The following is an 18,514-nucleotide window of genomic DNA, read 5'->3' on the forward strand; positions in this document are numbered from 1 at the left end:
TCGCTCCTCCTCCCTATCACCGTTACCCCATCTAAACTCCACAGCCCTGGACGCTGAGGGGCAATTTGTCATGGTCAATCCACCTAACCTGCACATCTTTGCACTGTGGGAGGAAACCGGAGCACCTGGAGGAAACACAGACACAGGGAGAACGTGCAAACTCCACACAATCACCCAAGGCCGGAATCGAACCTGGGTCCCTGGCACTGTGAAGGTATCCAGGGCAGCTACATTTTGGAAACACCGGGGCATTTGATTATGGATGGAAAAGGATAGAAACTATGCCTAATCCGATCCTTTTTTATTAAAAGCTATTCTATTCCAAACATACTCAATATTGTAACACAATGTGCAGTATTGTGCACACGGGCAGCACGATAGCACAGTGGTTAGCATAGTTGCTTCACAGCTCCGGGGTCCCAGGTTCGATTCCCGGCTTGGGTCACTGTCCGTGCGGAGTCTGCACGTTCTCCCCGTGTCTGCGTGGGTTTCCTCCGGGTGCTCCGGTTTCCTCCCACAAGGGGTTACTGGGTTATGGGGATAAAGGGGATAGGGTGGAAGTGTGAGGCTTAAGTGGGGTGCTCTTTCCAAGGGCCGGTGCAGACTCGATGGGCTGAATGGCCTCCTTCTGCACTGTCAATTCTATGATTCTATGAACCTTAACATCCAACAGAATATACAGTTTGTACATTTTCCCCCTTTACTCCCTCCCTCCACCCCTCCGACAAGCAGTTCGTCAACTATAGTCAGAACAGGCCTCCACCGTACCTCAACCTCTGACCCCCTCAGGGCAAATGTGCCCAATCCTATCCTTACCCCAGTGCATCATTTAATAAGAGATGACTTCTTCCCCTTAAATCATCATTCATGGGCGGCACGGTGGCACAGTGGTTAGCACTGCTGCCTCACGGCTCCGAGAACCTGGATTCGATCCCTGCCCCGGGCCAATGTCCGTGTGGAGTTTGTACATCATCCGCGTGTCTGCGTGGGTCTCACCCCCACCACCCAAAGATGTGCAGGGTAGATGGATTGGCCACGCTAAATTGCCCCTTAATTGGAAGAAAATGAATGAAAAAAAACTGACAATGAAAATCGCGTATTGTCTCAAGTAGGCTTCAAATGAAGTTACTGTGAAAAGCTCCTAGTCGCCACATTCCGCCGCCTGTTCGGGGAGGCTGGTACAGGAATTGAACCGTGCTGCTGGCCTACCTTGGTCTGCTTTAAAAGCCAGCGATTTAGCCCAGTGTGCTAAAATGAATTGGGCACTCTAAATTTCTAAGACAATAAGTAAATAAATCATCATTTATCAACATATAACCCACTCCTCCACCACAGACTTCAACTCCAGGCTTCATAAAACAGCACTAGATAATCTTTGGTCCAATCTAAATAGCTGTGAAGGTAATTGTCCTTCTCCACTTCTGAAATGTTAAATCTCCCAGTGGTGCGCCCCACTCGGGGAATGTTAGAGAAACACATTTACAGGCAGTGTGTGTTAAGAAAGATAGAACCGGCATTGATACCTTGCCAAGGCCTGAGGACATCCTGAAGCACTGCATAATCATTGAATTACTTTTCACGCTGAAATCCGCTGCCGTAAAAATACAGAAACTCTTTTTCTTTTACGCATCGGAATCCCACAAACAGCAAATAAGATAAATGACCACCCAATCTCTCTTTAGTGAGGGATGAACATTGGCTAGCTCCGTTCTTTGAATACTACCATTGGACCAGTCCCATAAAAGTTCAGCTGAACGGCCAGATAGGAGTTTGATACTATTTGCCTACACAGTAATTCAATTAATCCAAGTACAATTGTAGATACATGAGATAGATTCCTGCACTTTACGCTTCCTACAGTCATAGAGCCAAATAGCTTTATAGCACAGAAAGAGGCCCTTCAGCACATTGTGTCTGTGCTAGCCATCAAGCACGTATCCATTCCAATCCCGTTTTTCAGCAGTTGATCCGACGTACCCTTGTACACTCTGACATTTCAAGCACTCATCTAAATACTTCTTAAAAGTTGTGAGGGTTCCTGCCTCTACACCTCTTTCAGGCAGCGAGTTCCAGATTCCCACCACCCTCTGGGTAAAAAGATTTTTCCTTAAATCCCTTCTGAATCTCCTGCCCCATTACCTTAAATCTATGCCCCCTGCTTATTGGCCCCTCCACTAAGGGGAAATGTTGCTCCCTTTCAACCCCTCGTGCCCCTTAGATGCGCAGTTAGGTGGGGTTACTGGGATACGACGGGGGAGCGGGCCTAGTTAGGGTGCTCTTTCAGAGGGTCAGTGCAGACGTGATGGGCTGAATGGCCTCCTTCGGCACTTAGGGATTCCATGATTCTATGAAACGTTCCTGCCCAGGGGGCATGCTGGTGAATCGCCTCTGTACACTTAGTAGTGCAATTCCATCCTTCCCAAAGTGTGGTGACCAGCACTGCACATAGTACTCTAGCTGTGGCCTAAGCAGTGTTTTATAACCTCCCTGCTCTTATACTCTATGGCTCGTCTAATAAAGGCAAGTATCCCATATTCCTTCCTTTTTTAAAATTCTTTTTAAAAATAAATTTAGAGTACCCAATTAATTTTTTCCAATTAAGGGGCAATTTAGCGTATCTGCACCTAACCTGCACATCTTTGGGTTGTGGGGGCGAAACCCATGCAAACACGGGGAGAATGTGCAAACTCCACACGGACAGTGACCCAGAGCCGGGATCGAACCTGGGACCTCGGCACCGTGAGACTGCAGTGCTAACCACTGCGCCACCGTGCTGCCCCCCATATTCCTTCCTAACCCCCTTTCAACTTGTCAGCTAAACCTGTGTTGGCACTCTCACCCACTCCGGGGACATGAGGGCAATGTCTAGGTTGGCACATTGGTGTAATACTGAGGGAGTACTGCTCTGTCAGGTGTTGTCTTTCCAATAAAAAACCACGTCTTTCTTTTTCCAAGATGGTGGCGGAGCATGGCGACTCTGCGAGATCTCTCAACGAGATCCTTTTCTTTTATCTCTTATCACCATTCTGACCTACTAAAACTCTTTTCCACTTTATGTATAATTACAATAATGCTCTTTTATGTTTTCTTACAGGTTTGAGGAACACTATGCTGCTCTTGTTTGGCCCCTTGTTCCGCACTGTAACCAATCACTATTTGTTGATGTACCATTTGTCAATGTATTCTGTCGATTATTCTTTTTGTCTACTATGTACGTACTGTGTACGTTCCCTTGGCCGCAGTAAAATACTTTTCACTGTACTTCGGTACATGTGACAATAAATATCATTCAATCAATCAATCAAATTCTGGCGTGGATGTGAATTGAGGAAGATTCCCATGGCAACGGGACAATACACATTGCTCAACCTCCTCCAGGTACCGCACCCTACCACAGCGTTGGCCACCCTGGGCTCCAATAGATTGGTTCATGATTACGCTTGGCAAAGTCCTGCAGTGGTTTGCCGTTGCCAGTGCGGCTGGCCAGGAAACTCTCCCGCCCTTACCTACGGGCGTAGTGGAAGGATTTACAATGTTGCATAGAACATAGAACATTACAGCGCAGTACAGGCCCTTCGGCCCTCGATGTTGCGCCGACCTGTGAAACCACCCTAAAGCCCATCTACACTATTCCCTTATCGTCCATATGTCTATCCAATGACCATTTGAATGCCCTTAGTGTTGGCGAGTCCACTACTGTTGCTGGCAGGGCATTCCACGCCCTTACTACTCTCTGAGCAAAGAACCTACCTCTGACATCTGTCCTATATCTATCTCCCCTCAATTTAAAGCTATGTCCCCTCGTGATAGACATCACCATCCGAGGAAAAAGGCTCTCACTGTCCACCCTGTCCAATCCTCTGATCATCTTGTATGCCTCAATTAAGTCACCTCTTAACCTTCTTCTCTCTAACGAAAACAGCCTCGCTAGCGAACGGACCTTCCTTGGCCACCAAGTCCTGAAGTGGGGCTCGAACCTGGATCTTCTGACCGAGAAGCAGGGGCGCTACGCACTGCACCACAAGATCCCCCCCCACCTCGCCGTAGCTCAACCAACATAATCGAATCAGATTGTTACCTCATTGCAATTTGTAAGACTGGGCTGCATGTAATGTAGCTGTCACATTGCCATACATCACAACAGTGGCTGAAGGTTCCAAGTATTTAATTGAGTGCAAAGTGCTTTGAGGTGTTGTGAAAGGCACTACGAAAATATGAGCTTTTCCTATCTCGCTTTATGTCTCTTTCTCCATATTAGAAAGATCCAGCAAATGTCAGGAAAAGGTTTCCATTCAGCGGCTGTTAAAATCTTTTAATCTACTTTTGTGAAATGTGAAAATTCACTCCATGTTCTATCTGCCGAAAACTCATGAACGGCCTATCTGGGTGACACTAACGGCACTCGCTAACATGCAAAAGTCTTCCTGTTTACCTCTTCTGTAAAGTCGGCCGTGCCGACAGTTGCAATGCCCTGTTTCTGCAAGTTTAGTGGTATCGGCACATCCTGTTTTTTGTGCCCCTATCTATCCATTTCCTATCGCGTGGCCTGCCAGGTTTCGTTGGGAGTTTCTCTAGCTTTTCTCTTCCCTTCCTGTTCATCCTCCCCCGCAACCCCCCCCCACCCAACCCCTCAGAGTCAGCACAGAAAGGGGCCCTTCTGTGCCGTCCATCAAGCACCTGTCTATTCTAATCCCGTTTCCCAGCACTCAGTCCGTGGCCTTGTATGCTTTGGCTTTTCAAGAGCCCGGGGGGGGGGGATTATCTGTGGGCGCAGGTACCCGCACAATCTCTGACCGATATGGTTACAGGGGTGTCCAGATGGCAAAGTCGTTACCCAAGCCCAAGCCAATCCTCGCCCAATCTGATCCCGGGCACGCGAGAGGGCGGCAATCCGGGAAAGAAGATTTACCAACTGGGGAAATCAGGGATACCCTCCCTGCATTTATATAGCACCTGTCACGGCCTTGGAACCACCAACTGTTCCTGGCATGCACAGTTGAAGCGTGGTCGTTGCTTTAATGCGGGGAAATGCGTTGGCGCATTTGCGCACAGCGGGATCCCGTAAGTAGCAACGTGATAACGAGCAGATCACCTGTTTCCCTTTTGTCGATTGAGTGGTGCGGGGACTGGGTGGGGGGCAAATATACCCCCCTGTCCTTGAATATGGGATCCACAACAAGAGAGAGGGAGAGAGAGAGAGAGAGCCGGAGTTATCACATCCCAAATAAGAAAGTGAGCACCTCCAGCGATGCGGCCCTCCCTCGGGAGTGCACTGGGGTGCCAGCCCTGGCTCTGAGCACAAGTCGGGGGCAGTGGGACTCGACCCATCACCTTCAGGGGCATCATAACGCTGGCACAGGAGCAGATGCCAAGGTTCGACCAACTGGTCGAGTGTGGGAACCGATCCCTGAAGCTTTGACCGCCCTGAGGCACTCATCCTGGTTTAGCACAGGGCTAAATCGCTGGCTTTGAAAGCAGACCAAGGCAGTCCCGCAGCACGGTTCAATTCCCGTACCAGCCTCCCCGAACAGGCGCCGGAATATGGCGACTAGGGGCTTTTCACAGTAACTTCATATGAAGCCTACTTGGGACAATAAGCGATTTTCATTTTTTTTTTCATCCATTTGAGAACACAAGTTACCAGATCAAAACCTTCCGCCCTGAGGCATCCCGTTGTGTTAATTACATCCCATGTTGCACACAAGGTTAGTCACTGTTGAATGAAAGTCAGAGGCAAGAGCTTGACAACAATTTCCAGTTAAAGCAAGATTTAGATTTTTTTTTAAATGGGGGGGGGGCTGTTGATTACCTGAACAAGTGGTTTCTCAGCAAACATTCAAATCTCTTTCCCAGCTCACTCCGTCAGCACTGAGCACGTCGAAGGATGTGGAGAGGGCGCCGTCCTCACAGCATCTCAGCGAGGGTCCCAAGTCAGCACATTTGTACCCAGCCGGAGGCTAGATTCACCAGCACAGGCAGCCCCCACAGCACAGTGACTGTCATCCGCTCTCTCCCCCCCTCGCTCTCTCTCTGAACACACACACACACAGCCAGTAACATTAGACAAGACTCGACAACCACAGAATGTGAGGGTGTGCCTTTCTGCAAAGCAGCATTAATTCACCGACAGCCCTGCCAATCGCAAAGCTGCCTGCCCAGCAGCAGCCAATCTGGGGCTGCCCCAGTGAAATGAAGGTGCAAATCCTTGGTACACACAAACACACAGTCTCTCAGTGTTGTATTTTTACAGCTACCAATTCTGGCACTTTGAAGTTTCTCTCCCCCCCCACTTTCCCTTTATTCTCGAGCTAAAGAGCCTGTTCCTGTTGTAAAATAGTGCAAATGGGAGGCCGGTGTAGGATAGACATGCTGCTGTCAATTTACATGGTTTGTCTGCCCAGGGTGATAACACTGCTGCACCCCCCTCCTTCCCGAATGATGCTCCTGCACTTCCTGGGCCTCTTGTTTTAAGGGACCTCGACGTCTCCTCCTGCACAACTGCTTTGCTGTGCACACACCAGGCTCACTGAGCCAGACTCAGATTGAAGTGGCCGCTGTGTACCCCTTCACCTGTTCTCCTATCCCTTTGCTTCCAACGATTCGGCACACAATATAAACTGCAGCTTTACCCACGTCTGGGAGAATGCCAGTGAGAAAAATGACAGAAAGGGCAGCACGGAGCTGAGGACCTGGGTTCGATCCCGGCCCCGGGTCACTGTCCGTGTGAAGTTTGCACATTCCCCCCCGTGCCTGCGTGCGTCTCACCCCCCACAACCCAAACCAAAGCGGAGGGTAGGTGGATTGGCCACGCTAAATTGCCCATTCATTTGGGGGAAAAATAGAATTGGGCACTCTGAATTTAAAAAAGGAAAAAAAAAAGAAAAATGACAGAATTGTTACGGCGTGACAGAGGCCATTCGGCCCATCGAGCCTGCACCAGGGGCGTCATTCTCCGCCGGCGGGAGTCTCCGTTTTGCCGGCGCCCGGCGGGTTCCCGACGGCGTGGGGCTGCCCCACAATGGGAAACCCCATTGACGGGCCGGTGTTACGGAGACTCCCGCCGGCCGGTCGGGTCAGATATGTGGCGGGGCGGGTAGGAGAATTTCGCCCCTGATCTCCGAGCTCTCTCTCTCTCTCTGAGGCAGTGAATTCCAGACCCCCTAATCACTCCTGAGTGAAAGATTTTCTCCTCGCATCACTTTTCCTTCTTCCGCTAATTACTTTAAATCTGTGCCCATTCGATTCTTTCCCGAATGGGAATAGTTGTCCCTATCCGGTCTGTCCAGATCCCTCATAATTTTGAACATCCCAATAAGAATATGAGAAATAGGAGCAGAGGTCGCCATTCAGCCCCTCAAACCCACTCTGCCACCCAGTGAAATCACGGTTGATCTATTACTTGAACAACATTTTCCTGCACAATCCCTCATTTGGCTCCTTTCCTCGAGGGAAAACAGTCCTAACTTCTCCAATCCAGCTTCCCAGTTGAAGTTCCTCATCCCTGGAATCATTCTCGCGAACCTCTTCGGCACCCTCTTCAATGGCTAATTATTATTCCAAGAGAAAGAATCTGAATTCATATAGCATATCTCTGTCAGGCCATCCCGAAGCACGTCGCAAACTGGCTTCCTTTGAAGTGATGATGTTTATGCAAACAATTGTGGGAACTAGTATTGAGCACAGCAAGCTCCCACAAGCGCACGCAACATGGATGGTCCATTACTGAGTTTTGATTGGGTTGACCGAGGCAGTACAGATTATGTTATAACCCCCTGGGCTAGTGTGCGGTCAATTCCATCCCCACTTGACCCGGAGTCACAACACATTTGAAATTAGTAAATAATTCTTCAAAAATACACCCAAAATCTTTGGCCCTTGGCTGACCAATGTCTGGAGCCACCAGGTTTGTAAATTTAAACATAATTCATTTTATTAGTAACAATAACTATAATTAAATATGCAGCATATACAACAGGTTATCTCATTCCTACCTCCGTCTTTAACTCTCCCCCACCCTCTACACACACACAGGTACACACACAAGACAGACAAACAAACACAGAGGGGAAAAGAGGGGTGTAAAAATAATAACAAAAGTAAAGAGCTGAGTCTTTATGTCAGATGATTGTCCTTGTCCTCTAACACGCCTTCAATTAAGGCTTCCAGTTTGACGTTTCTGTTCCCAGTCTGTAATGGTTTTCACTGTAGATTCATTCAGGTCTCTGCAGTTTTGGAAATACAGCAACTGGACAGCTGTTCTGGAGAAGTCAAGAGAGATAGAGAGAGTATGTCCTTCCCTCTGAGTGTCCAGGACTCCAACTGTCTTTCCTTGGTTCTCTGAAAAATCCTCCCACATGGGCAGGATCCAATCACCGCCTGTAACCGGTCAGAATACAACCTTTTGGCCAATTCATTAGCCACCAGCAAACCAATCGAATTGAGTCCTGCTGATCCCTCGGGAGCTGTCCGAAGCCAGCACAGTGTTCTCTTTCGTAACTTTTGAGTTCCCCACTTCCCCTCCTTGACTTAAAGGTATATGTCCATTAATCAAACTGACAAGAGCAAAAATTAAGAAGGGGCAAATAACGGGCTCTACATGAAGGGCTCTTTCAATTGAATGAGACGTCTCTACTTTACACAGTACAATGCAATCCTCCCCATGGCAGTGAAGGCTGTCTGACTTTGGAGCTCTCTGTGTCAGAATACAGTGTAGGCAGTGTCATGTGAACTAGGAGCAGGAGTAGGCCATTCAGCCCCTCGAGCCTGCTCCGCTATTCAATACTATCATGGCAGATCTGATGGTAACCTCAAATCTGCATCTCACCTACCCCCCCAATAACCTTCACCACTGCACTTCCCCGCTGCCCCCCCTTTCTTAGCAAAAATCTCTCCATGTCTGCGTGGAAAATATTCAAAGTCCCTGCTTCCACTGCCTTTTCAGCAAAATGGTTCCAAAGATTCCATAGAATCCCTACCGTGAGCAAGGAGGCCACTCGGCCCATTGAGTCTGCACCGACCCCCTGAAAGAGTGCTGTACCCAGACCCAATCCCTGTAACCCCACATATTTTGACACTAAGGGGCAATTTATCACGGCCAATCCACCTAACCTGCACATCTTTCGACCGTGGGAGGAAACTGGAGCACCCGGAGGAAACCCACGCAGACACAGAGAGAACGTGCAGACTCCGCACAGACAGTGACCCGAGGCCGGAACTGAACCCGGGTCCAGGGCGCTGTGAGGCAGCGGTGCTAACCACCGTGCCACTGTGCACACAGCCCTCTGAGTGAAAGAATTTCACCACTGTAAGGGGCTGTTTAGCACAGGGCTAAATCGCTGGCTTTTAAAGCAGACCAAGGCAGGCCAGCAGCACGGTTTGATTCCCGTACCAGCCTCCCTGAACAGGCGCCGGAATGTGGCGACTTGGGGCTTTTCACAGTAACTTCATTTGAAGCCTACTTGTGACAATAAGCGATTTTCATTTCCTTTCATTTCATCTCCTTTTTAAATGGGCGACCCTCATTTAAACAGTGAATATTTTAAAGTGGTTTGTGGGGGAGGTGTGGGGGGGGGGGGGGGGGGGGTGGATAGATAGATTCCTGTTAGGCAAGGGAATCAAAGGAAGTTGGGAATGTGGAAGTAGAAACACAAACAGATCACCATGATGGTAACAGTTGGGAGAGGGTATGGAGGAGGGGTTCTGGTGTGAGGTGCGCCAGAGGGTGAATGCCTCCACCTCATGCGCGAGGTTGGGGCTGATACAGCTGAAGGTGATGCATAGAGCACACCTCACGAGGGTGAGGGTGAGCCGGTTCTTTGAAGGAGTAGAAGATGTGTGTGAACGTTGCGGGGGGGGGGCCCCACTAATCACGTTCATATGTTTTGGTCCTGTCCAAAGCTAGAGGATTACTGGAAGGAGGTTTTTAGGGCAATTTCTAAAGTGGTGCACGTGAAACTGGACCCGGGCCCCCGGGAGGCCGTATTTGGGGTGTCGGACCAGCCAGGGTTGGAAATGGGTGCGGAGGCAGATGTTGTAGCCTTCGCCTCGTTGATCGCCCAAAGGCGGATCCTGATAGGTTGGGGAGCAACCTCTCCACCCTGTGCCCTGGCGTGGCGGGGGGACCTGTTGGAATTCTTGACTCTTGAGAAGGTTAAGTTTGGACTGAGGGGAACGATGGAGGTGATGTGTTGGGTGTTCTGGATCTCATACAGGTCACCAACACTTGAAATAGTGCAACACAATTTTATTGAATCATTAACTGTTTAAACATACTTAGACTGTGGGTTAATACGATACTAGCTTTAACTAAAGATCTCTGTCTTGTCCTAACCTGTTGATGCACTCAGCACATGGTGAATGTCTGTGTTGCAGGCTGTGAGCTCTGTCCTCCTAGCTAGCTGCAACTCGAATGAGCGGGAACTCTGATGCTCCCTGTCTTTATAGTGCGTGTGCTCTCACTGGTGATTGGCTGCAGTGTTGTCTATGTTGATTGGTCCCACTGGGTGTCCATCAGTGTGCGTCTGCACCATGATATACTGGTGTATATTATGACATCCCCCCTTTTATAAAAAATGTACCTGCGTGGCAATAAATAGTGAATGTTCCTGACTACGTGTGTGCGAAATATTTACAGGACTATGTACATAAAAACTAAGCTATTTACATGGGAAGGTGCCTGGTGCAGAAAAACAGTGTGTCACAAGAATAACGAGATGAACACTAGAAACAAACCACTTGAACGATTAAACGGAAGAACAGAACAAATCAGAAAGTCCGTAAGTCCACAAAGTTCACAAATTAAGTCTCTGAGGTGGGCGACGAATTCTGGTTGACCGTCAGGGTGGCACACCACTCATCGTCTGGATCGATGCTGTATACCGACAGCGGCTGGTGTCTTTGCTTCGGGGACAGCCTGTTTTTCGTTACGATGCCGACTCGAAAAGGCGCCTTCGGGTCCTCGGTGTCACTGCTGTGCGGGAGGTCCGCATTGGACTCGGTGACCGTGGGTTGAATTGCCCGAACATTCCTGCGAGGTTGGCTGAAGCGATGGGAGTTGGCAGGCTGAGCTGCTCGACATAAGGCAGCATAGTGGCCAAGTCTTCCACATCGTAGGCATTGTTGAGATTTTGCGGGGCATTGCCGCTTTAAATGGGCGGAGCCACAGTTGCCGCACGTCGTGACGTCAGCACCTTCGCTGCACCACTGCGCATGCGCGGTGCAGTCATGCGTGGTGCGCGCCTGTGCATTACGTTCCTCAACGTCGCCGTCCGCTCGTTTGGTGCGTACAAGCGCGGGAGTCCGCGAAAAGCTCGCAAAATGGCTGCCCTCATCCAGGCTGAGGCCCTGGAGATGCTCAATCACTTGGACCCGTTCCGCCTCGTGGGGACCTTGCCGCGTCGTTTCAGCCGCTTGCATACGGGAATGCCAACTCGTGGTGTTTTCATGTAGACACAGGTCTCGATGGTGGTCGCTAGGGTGAGTTGCTGACGTAGGGGGTCTGACTGAACACCGAAAACGATCTGGTCACGTATCATGGAGTCGGAGGTGGGCCCGTAGCTGCAAGATTACGCAAGGATGCGGAGGTGCGTGAGAAAGGATTGGAAAGGTTCATCCTTACCCTGCAAACGGTGTTGGAACACGTAGCGTTCGAAACTTTCATTCACCTCTACGCTGCAGTGAGTGTCAAACTTGAGGAGGACCGTCTTGAACTTCGCCTTGTCTTCATCATCTGCGAAGGTGAGAGAGTTGAAAATGTGGATGGCATGGTCCACGGCCGTGGAGAGGAGAAGAGCAATTTTTCTGGTGTCCGAGGTGCCCTCCCTGTCCGTGGCTTCGAGGAAGAGCTGGAAGCGCTGTTTGAAAATCTTCCAGTTGGCCCCGAGGTTGCCCGCGCTGCGGAGCGGCGGCGGGTTGATGTTGTCCATGTTGCAGGATGACGGAATGCTGGCAGAAGGCAGATCACTTGCAGGTAGGTCTAAGAAGTACTAGTATCCCACCACTCCTGGTATCATGATGTGTTGGGTGTTCTGGATCACATACAGGTCACCAACACTTGAAATAGTGCAACACAATTTTATTGAATCATTAACTGTTTAAACATACATAGACTGGATTAATACGATACTAGCTTTAACTAAAGACCTCTGCCTTGTCCTAACCAGTCGATGCACTCAGCACATGGTGAATGTCTGTGTTGCAGGCTGTGAGCTCTGTCCTCCTAGCTAGCTGCAACTCGAATGAGCAGGAACTCTGATGCTCCCTGTCTTTATAGTGTGTGTGCTCTCACTGGTGATTGGCTGCGGTGTTGTGTATGTTGATTGGTCCCACTGTGTGTCCATCAGTGTGTGTCTGCACCATGATATATTGGTGTATATTATGACAGGAGGGGTTCTACAATTCATGGGCATTATTCATTATGCACTTTCAGGAACTGGATAACATCGACATTAGTTCGGGGGTGTGGGTGGGAGGGTTGGGTGGGAGGGTTGGGGGGATGGGGGGCTGTGTGTGTTAATGGCGACTATGGGTGATCCCTAATTCCTTTTTGTCATTTGTTTGTGTGAACATGCGGGCTAATGTTTGGGGTTTGGTGGGAGGATGGGATCGTTGTTATTGATCTGGGGATTGACATATTTGTTACTGATTATTGTTTATTGTTGGTGGGTGTAAACTTGGGAGAAAATGTGAAAAAGGAGGAGAATAAAAATATTTTTAAAAAAAAGAGATCGGGGGTTATGGTATTGAAGGCAGAGTAGGCTCGAGGGGCCGAGTGGTCCTACTTCTCCTTTTTCATATGTTCGCAGGCTCATATTCAGAGGCAGCAGTTTGATTTTTAAAAATTATATATGAATATCATAGCAGTCCAAACATAAGTACATACGTGTGGAGAATGTTACATCATGTGAGTGTAGTTGTGTCCACCTGTAATTTCCAGCATTTTCCACAATTCATGTTTGGCTCTGTTTTAGTCCAATTGATGGAGATGTCAACTCCATTAATTTATCATGTGACTATCAGGATTCTAGAGACAAATCAGTTTGACCTTTGGTCTTTGCTTATCTTCCGATTACTACGTTCCTGAAGAATAAACAAACACCGTGCAGTGTGACGATTTTACTCAGGAATGGCATGGTGGCCAGGGACCCGGGTTCGATTCCAGCCTCAGGCGCCTGTCTGTGTGGAGTTTTTGCACGTTCTCCCCGTGCCTGCGTGAGTTTCCTCCGAGTGTTCCGGTTTCCTCCCACAGTCCAAAGATGTGGCAGGTTAGGTGGATTCTCCATGATAAAATTGCCACTTAATGTCCGAAGATGTGCAGGTTAGGTTACGGGGACAGGGTGGGGGGAGTGGGCCCAGGTATGGTGCTCTTTCAGAGGGTCGGTGCAGCCTCGGTGGGCTGAATGGTCACCTTTTGCATTGTAAGAATTCTACGGTTCTACAGACATGTTATTCTGTCTCTTCTCTTCACGGATGCTGACTGACCTGCTCTGCATGTCCAATAATTCACTTCAAATTTCCCCCTTTTGTCATGACTTTTTATTTATAATTTATCGTATTTATTTCTCGTTCATATTAGTATGAGCTCTGCCTAAAATTTCCCCGACAGAGACTTTGAGAACCAAGTCAAACCACTCGACAACTTCTCCATTCCTGCTCGAAGGAGGCCAATATGAGGAGAGGTTGAGTAGGTTGGGTCTGTGCTCACTGGAGTTGAGAAGAATGAGAGGCGACCTTATTGAGACATATCGGATTCTCAGGGAATTTGACAGGGTGGATGCTGAGAGGTTGTTTCCCCTTGTGGGAGAGTCTAGGACCAGAGGGCAGCATCTCAGAGTAAGGGGGTCGCCCATTTAAGACAGAGATGAGGAGGAATTTCTTCTCTCAGAGGGGAGTGAATCTGTGGAATTCTTTACCACAGAGAGCTGTAGAGGCTGGGTCGTTAAGTATGTTCAAGGCCGAGAGAGACAGGGTTTTAATCAGTGAGGGGATCGGGGGTATGGGGATACAGCGGAAAAGTGGAGTTGAGGATTAATCACATCAGATTGGCCATGACCTTATTGAATGGCAGAGCAGACTCGATGGGCCGAAGGGCCTACTTCTGCTCCCACACCTTATGGTCAATCCCAGCTTCTTTAACATAGAACATAGAACAGTACAGCACAGAACCGGCCCTTCGCCCCTCGATGTTGTGCCGAGCATTGTCCGAAACCAAGATCAAGCTATCCCACTCCCTGTGCCTATCCAATAACCGCTTGAAAGTTCCCAAACTCCACTATCACAGCAGGCAGTCCATTCCACACCCTAACCACTCTCTGAGTAAAGAACCTATCTCGGACATCCCTCCTATATCTCCCACTCTGTATCGTATAGTTATGCCCCCTTGTAACAGCTACATCCACCCGAGGAAATAGTCTCTGAACGTCCACTCTATCTATCCCCCTCATCATCTTATAAACCTCTATTAAGTCGCCTCTCATCCTCCTCCGCTCCAAAGAGAAAAGCCCTAGCTCCCTCAACCTTTTATCCTGCAAGCCAGGCAGCATCCTGGTAAATCTCCTTTGCACCCTTTCCAATGCTTCCACATCCTTCCTACAGTGAGGTGACCAGAACTGCACACAATACTCCAAATGTGCACATAAGAGAAGTCACTTATCCCTGGCAGGGTTTCTCTGCCCCCCGCCCCTCCAAGAGTGTGAAATTCTAAGCTGGGAACTGGGACAGGGTTATTTTGTTTTTAAAATATTATTAACAATGTGTCTCTCACGACTTCAGGACATCGCGGAGTGCCTTCCGACCAGTGCCTTTGAAGTGTACTCACTGATGTCATGGAGGAAATATGGCAGCCAATGGGAGGAAAGCAGAGTGATAACAATCAGAAGACTGCAGTCAGCTACCCGAATGACTAACTCTGTTTTTCTCGAACAAGTGCTTCCAGTGTCTACAGCATTCGCTATTTTTCTGAACTTCTTTTTGTTTGAGTGCTAGGAATTGGCTGGGGCCTCGCCTGCTCTTCCTTGACGCCGTGTTGTCACGGAGTCCCGTCCGCTCACCCCAGGAGGCAGGTGGAGGGCCTCGGCTTCATGTCCCGCCTCAGACAGTGCTGCACCCCCCTCAGTGTGTGCACTGGAGCGCCAGCCGAGATTAGTCACTCAAGCCACTGGAGCGGGGTTTGAACCCACGACCTCAGACCCAGAGGATTATCACGGCCACAGCTGGTTGACCAACCAGTGGGATGGAAATGTTTGAGCGCAATTCTCCCCTTCCTGTTTTTGGGTGCCGCTGATGCCCCCTTGACTGTCCGCTGGTAAGAGTTATACCAGTGCAACTCCAGCCCATTTCGTTCAACGGGGACCGTCTCAAGTGTCAAAGGTCAGGTGCAAAATTGGTCAAGGGCGTCAACTTGAAGTAAAGTTCATCATCGAGACAATTGTCAAACGACCACAAACAATGTGACTGTGAGATCTCAATCATACTTCCTGCCGCAGAGAGGAACAGGCTTTGAGATGACACAAAACAAATTCAATGCCACCTCTAAGTTGTAAGGTCATAGAAAGCACAGCACCAACACACTCCGCGGAGAGGAGGGAGCGAAACCCATGAGGACTTCGAACAGGCAATTGGACAAGGCAATAAAAGGGGAACTAATTCCCTCCGTGGCTCTGTCTCTGAATCACACAAGGTTTGAGGTCCAAGTCCCACTCCGGGGCTTGAAAGCCGCGCTGGCACGCCAGTGCGGTACTGCGGGCGTGCTGCACGGTCAGAGGTGTCATCGTTTGAGCGGGAAGTTAGACCGAGGCCCTGTCCTGCTGCCCGGGTGATTGCAAAAGATTCCATGCCAGTGTTTCAAAGAAGCACAGAGGAGCTATTCCCAGTTCTGAAGGAGAGTCATATTGGACTCCTTAGAATCTGTAGAATCTATGGAATCCCTTTAGTGCAGAAGGAGGCCATTCTGCCCATCGAGTTTGCATTGACCCTCTGAAATAGCACCCCGCCTAGTCCCACTCCCCCCATCCTATCACCGTAACCCCACCTAACCTGCACATCTTTGGACTGTGGGAGGAAACCGGAGCACCCGGAGGAAACCCACGCAGACACGGGGAGAACGTGCAGACTCCACACAGTCACCCAAGGCTGGACGCAAAGTATTAACTCTGCTTCTCTCGAGGGGAGGCACGCTGGCTCAGTGCTTAGCAGTGTTGTCTCACGGCGCGAGGACCCGGGTTCGATCCCGGCTCTGGGTCACTGTCCGTTGTCATAATATACACCAGTATATCATGGTGCAGACACACACACTGATGGACACACAGCGGGACCAATCAACACACACAACACCGCAGTTAGAGCACATGCACTATAAAGACAGAGGGCATCAGTTTTCCCGCTCATTCGGGATGCAGCCTCTCAGAAGGACAGAGCTTACAGCTTACAGCACAGATCTTCACCATGTGCTGAGTGCATAGACTGGTTAGGACAGGCATAGGTCTTTAGTTTAATCTAATATTGTGAAAGTATGTTCAACAGTTTCTAACTTAATAAAATAATGTTGTTCTATTTTAAGTGTTGGTGGCCTGTATGTGTTCCACGGATCCAGAGCACCCAACACATCATCCGTGTGGAGTTTGCACATTCTCCCCGTGTCTGCGTGGGTCTCACCCCCACAACCCAGAGATGTGCATTGTAGATGGATTGGCCATGCTGAATTGCCCCTTTAATGGAAAAGAAAAAAAACCCTCTTGTTTCTCTCTCCAGATGCTGCCAGACCGGCAGGGTTTTTCCGGCACGTTCTGTTTTCATTTCAGATTTCCTGACTCACCTTGATTTTGCTTAAATTCTAGTTAGTTCCAGTCCCCTGACCAATGGGGTGAATTCCCCGCCTCGCCAGCTGCGTGCTCCTCGGTGCTGCGTCATCGCTGATGGCGGGATTCTCCGTTCCCACCGCTGGCCAATGGGATTTCCCATTACAGCCACCACAGTCCACCGGGATACCCACGGGCGGGGGGTGCGCTTCCGGAGGAATGGGGAATCCCACCGGCGGAGAATTCACCCCAGTGTTTCCCATGGCTAAAAGCTGGTTATCTGCTCATCAGCACATAGATTATCATAGAATTTACAGTGCCGAAGGAGGCCATTCGGCCCATCGAGTCTGCACCGGCTCTTGGAAAGAGCACCCTACCCAAGGTCCACACACCCACCATAACCCAGTAACCCCACCCAACAGGCAATTTTGGACACAAAGGGCAATTTATCACGGCCAATCCACTTAACCTGCACATCTTTGGACTGTGGGAGGAAACCGGAGCACCCGGAGGAAACCCACGCACACACGGGGAGGATGTGCAGACTCCGCACAGACAGTGACCCAAGCCGGAATCGAACCTGGGACCCTGGAGCTGTGAAGCAATTGTGCTATCCACAATGCTACCGTGCTGCCCTGGGATCCGTGGGATCTTGCTGTGCACAAATTGGCTGTTGTGTTTCCGACATTACAACAGTGACTCCACTTCAAACAGTATTTCTTTGACTGTCAGGCACGTTGACATGTCCAGTGGTTGTGAACAGCCCCCTGGAAATATCCCAAGGGGGATTCTCCGGTCCGCCAACCGCGTTTTCCCGTTCCCGCAGACGGCCAATGGGGTTTCCCATTATGACCACCACACGCCGTCGGGAAACCCGCGAGCGTGGGCATGCTGCTGGTGGACCGGAGCATCCCGCCGACAGAGAATTCCGCTCCGCGTTTTTCTATTGGAACTGGAAGTCATCAACGACTTCATCCGTAGGCACATGCGTGTTCCCGCTCACGTCATTGCCATGCATCCGTCATCCATTGGACACCCATTCGCTGCCTCCCGCTTGCTGCCCCACTTGCCACTTTACTCGCCTTCCCCCCACCTCCCCCAACCCCCCCGCCTACCCACCTCCGTCCCCTTTCGCCACCTGGCACACTCTAGCGTTGGCAGCGACGCCTCGAGCAGGATGTCGAGAGGATAGACAAGAGGGGCAGCGAGTGGGAGGTGAGTGTGGGGGGGGGGGGCGTTTAAGTGAGGTAGCGAGTGAGGCAGCGAGGGTTTGGGAGTGGGCGGGGCTGCATTGACGTCACAGGCACTGCAACGCCATGTGCATCCCTTAGAGGCGCTGTTCCAGCAAATGAAGCTCTGCAGAAATACACGTCTAGAACCAGGGGGCACGATTTCAAAATAAGGGGGGAGCCACTTAGGACCGAGATGAGGAGAAATATTTTTACTTGGAGGGTAGTGAATCTTTGGAATTCACTCCCCCGGAGGGCTGTAGAAGCTCAATCATTGATGTTTAATGTGGAGATTGAGAGATTTCTAAATACAAATGACATAAAGGAATTTTGGGATAGTGGGGGGAAAAGGCATTGAAGTGGATGATCAACTTCGATCATGTTGAATGATGGAACAGGCTGGATGGGCTGAATGGCATGCTCCTGTTCCAGTATTCCCATGCAGTCTTTCCATTCTCACTTTTGTTCCTCTTTCACTGTCTTCAAAATTTG

At 49.8% G+C, this 18,514-nt stretch overlaps 1 protein-coding gene and 1 long non-coding RNA gene across 3 annotated transcripts in view; one reads left to right on the forward strand and one right to left on the reverse strand.

The window, feature by feature from the left end:
- The window catches only part of LOC140403467 (uncharacterized), a 31,794-nt gene extending 28,554 nt beyond the window's left edge, over positions 1 to 3,240 (forward strand). Inside the window, exon 3 of the long non-coding RNA XR_011938330.1 lies at positions 3,095 to 3,240. This is a non-coding gene — a long non-coding RNA (uncharacterized lncRNA). The remainder of the gene's footprint in view (positions 1 to 3,094) is intronic.
- The window catches only part of LOC140403639 (paladin-like), a 238,406-nt gene extending 232,339 nt beyond the window's left edge, over positions 1 to 6,067 (reverse strand). For both annotated transcript variants that reach the window (XM_072491788.1, XM_072491786.1), the window contains exon 1: positions 5,810 to 6,067. The gene's annotated coding sequence lies outside the window, so the exon portion shown is untranslated. The remainder of the gene's footprint in view (positions 1 to 5,809) is intronic.
- Positions 6,068 to 18,514: the final 12,447 nt, after the last annotated feature.

The sequence above is a fragment of the Scyliorhinus torazame genome, chromosome 28 (genome assembly GCF_047496885.1).
Source record: "Scyliorhinus torazame isolate Kashiwa2021f chromosome 28, sScyTor2.1, whole genome shotgun sequence".
Taxonomy (NCBI): Eukaryota; Metazoa; Chordata; class Chondrichthyes; order Carcharhiniformes; family Scyliorhinidae; genus Scyliorhinus; species Scyliorhinus torazame.